The following is a 3,430-nucleotide window of genomic DNA, read 5'->3' as shown; positions in this document are numbered from 1 at the left end:
CCCAGCCTTCCCGGACACTCTCAGGCTTTAATTGCTTCTGCCCATGTTCATTCTCCAATGCCTCAAGCGGGCTCCCTCATTCTTTGGGCCTCTAGCCCTGTGGTCATATTAACTCTGGATGCAGGCAGACCTGGGGGTCCAAATCCTGACTCCTTGCTTATTCTGTGTGCTCCGGGCAAGTGGCCTCAGTTTCCTCACCCTCTTCGTGCAAACACCAGAAGGAAACCTGAGGGAATTTCCCTGAAATCTGGGTGGAGGGAAAGGCGTTCTAACTCTGACTCACAAGCCAGAAGCAATCAAAGAAAAACCAATACATTTGATTTCTTAAAAATAGGGAATTCCCTGGTGGTCCAGTGGTTAGGGCTTGTCAATTTTACTGCCGGGGGCCCGGGTTCAATCCCTGGTTGGGGAACTAAGATCCCACAAGCTGCGCGGTGAAAAATAAAAAAATAAATAAGTAAACTTTTACATGGCAAAACCACCACAAGCAAAGCCTAAAGATAAAAGACAGGTTGGGACAGAGTAAATTTTACGTGATGTGATTTTTTTTTTTTTTACCACAATACTAGTATTAAAAAAAAGGGGGGGGGGAGAAAATTATTTGCAACACACATGACAAATACAGGGCCTTTTAGTACCTCACTATGTACTGTTCAGGCTGGAGATCCACAACCAGAGTCTGATCAGGCAGAAACATCAGACGGACCCCAAATACACATTCTTTAAACAAAGAGGATGGGGAGGATTGTCTTCTTCACAAATGTCAATATCATAAAAGATAAAGAGGCTGAGGAAATGTTTCCGATTAGAGACCAAAGAGACAGGAGAACTAAATGTAACCCAGGGCATTATTGATCGGGTCAACAGATACAACTGGAATACAGTTAGTAGGATAAATACAAATAGCACAGCCGTGTTAAATTTACTAGTGGATAACTGTAGTGTGACTATGTGAAAGCACCCTCATCTTAGTTAAAACACACTGAAGTGCATAAGGATAAATTATCATGAGGTGCCACGCAATTTACTCTCGACTCAGAAAAAAAGTGTGTGTGTGATACACACAGAGACACACACACACCAGTGCAAGCAAATGGAACAAAATGTTCTGTAATAGGTGAGTCCAGGTAAACGGTACACAGGGGTGTTCTTCGGACCTTTTTTGCAACTTTTTACCTTTAAAGTTGTTTCCAAATACAAAGTTAAAAAAGAAAAAAAGGAACCGTCGGTATTTTAAGAGGACTGCCAGCAGCATGCAGTCTGGAATCGAGTCATCCTTAAAATAAAGAGCCCAACCGAACAGCTGACAAAGTAAATGCTAGCTATGCGCCTCTTTCTATAGGAATAATTGCAGCTCTGGGCTTAAAGTTAATTCTAAGCAACTTGAGACCAACCAATAAATTGACTTTTAATCAGAAATTTAAGTAAATTGTTAAAAAACTTCCTCTGAAAGTGCTGTCAACAAGGGTCTTGGTGAGGCCTCGCGTGGCGGGCAGTGTTCCGGGGAGGGGACTGGCACAGTGTCTCCCATCTATTTCCCCAGCCCCTTGAATCTGGGTCGGTCTAGATGACGTGGTCGATGGACACGATGTGGGGGAGGGGATGCATCGGGACTTCCGAGACCAGGTCGTGAGGTCCTGCGGCTTCTCTCTGGGCATCCAGGATGCTCCCTGGTGGGCCCCGGCTGCCGTGCTGTGAGAAGCCCGGGCCACAGGGAAGGCCAGTGTGGGCACTCCAGCCACAGTTCCCAGCCAGCAGCCTGCCCCAGCCGCCAGGCGTGGGAGTGAGCCATCCTGGACATCCAGCCAGGCCAGTCTTCAGGTGAGTCCAGGCCCAGAGGCCACCTGACCGACCACAAATGCCTGAGACTTCAAGTGAGAACTGCACGGCCGCCCTGTCAACCCATGAAACAGAGAAAGACGGGGGTGGGGGGAGGGGTGTGTGTGTGTGTGTGTGTGTGTGTGTGTGTGTGTGTGTGTGTGTGTGTGTGTGTGTGTGTGTGTGTTTAAAGTGAGTTTTAGGGTTTGCTATGCAGTAAAGGGTCACCTCTCCCAAAGAAAGGTCTGGCCAAGGCAGGGCTCTAAGCCCTGGGAACATCCTCCCAGATAAGGGTCTTTTTTTATCCAGGTGGCCTATACGTACCCGAGATTTATGCTGGGGACCCTGGGCCACACGGCATCGGCTAGTCTCTCTGGAGACTAAGGTCCGCCATGTGGGATGGGCGGCCAACGTGACCAAGCCCAGTACAGACCCTGAAAACCAAGGCCCAGGTGACCTTCCCTGTGCGTGCTGTCACATGGTTGCTGGGAGAAAGCAGCGCTATCCGTGTGACTTCACTGGCAGAGACAACCGGAAACCCCGGAAACCCGCCGCTGATCTCTCCTGGGCTCCGCCCTGTGTGCCTCTTCTCTGCTGATTTTTTTTTCCTTGCTGTGATAAACTAACCGTGCGTATAACAGCTTTTCTGGGTTCTGTGAGTTCTAGCAAATGACTGAACATGAGGGTGGGCCTGGGGACTCCTGAACTCCTGGGTTACCAGCAGGAGTAATCACAACACCCGGATGCCGGGCGCCTCGCCCGCTGGAATTCCCCCTGGAGGTCTGAAGGGCTCCTCAGAACACTTGTTTCCCATGGGAAGTAAATGCAACTGGCACATTGGGACTCGTGCCTATTTTCCTCAGGACAGCCCAGTGCATACCCCCTGGAAGGTGGTTCATTCACATCCACCGCAACACTGACTTGCCGTGGAGAAGAGGACCTACCCGCAGGACCTCTCTGAATGCCGAAACAGAATTAGGACTGAGATCACCTCATTTCTGTCCCCCGGGTCGGGGGCGGGGGGGCACCTGAGGGGTCAAGGTACTCACCGGACTCCACCCTCCATCTGCTGTCATCTGGAAAAGGTGGATCCTAAAGAGCTCAGACTTAAAAACAGGCATCTCTCCAGTGGCCCAAGCCAGGGAGAGCAGCCTGAATGGGGTTCAACGGTAACCTCTGATGGAGAATAAAAGGGGAAGTAGTAGAAAATACCTCCAGTCTTCCATGGCGGGTGGAGACGTCTGCTTCGTTGCGTGATGTAAGGACCGAGGCTGGCCTGCCCAAGGCGGCTCTGCCCCGCTGGGCTGTGAGCAGCCTCAGTGAACACTTGCTGACGGGGATCGGCAGAGGGAAGGAGGAGCTTCTGCTCTGCCCTGGTCTCCCCACCTGCACGTGAGCCGCTGATGGGGGTTCTCTGTCCCAGGCAGCAGAACTCTCCCTCAGGAGCCCACTATGATGGGCAAAGGGGCTGCTTGGCTGGCTGGCCCCAAGACCGGCCTGTCCAGCTCCAGGGTGCCCCAGGGAGATGAGAGATGAGGGGACAGGACTTTATGAAGCGGTCACCCCCATCCCAGCAGCTCCCGAGGCTCCACCATCGGAGACAAGCTGACTT

The sequence above is a fragment of the Leucopleurus acutus genome (genome assembly GCF_964270905.1).
Source record: "Leucopleurus acutus genome assembly, chromosome: 20".
Classification (NCBI taxonomy): domain Eukaryota; kingdom Metazoa; phylum Chordata; class Mammalia; order Artiodactyla; family Delphinidae; genus Leucopleurus; species Leucopleurus acutus.
Note: the sequence above shows the minus strand (reverse complement) of the source record.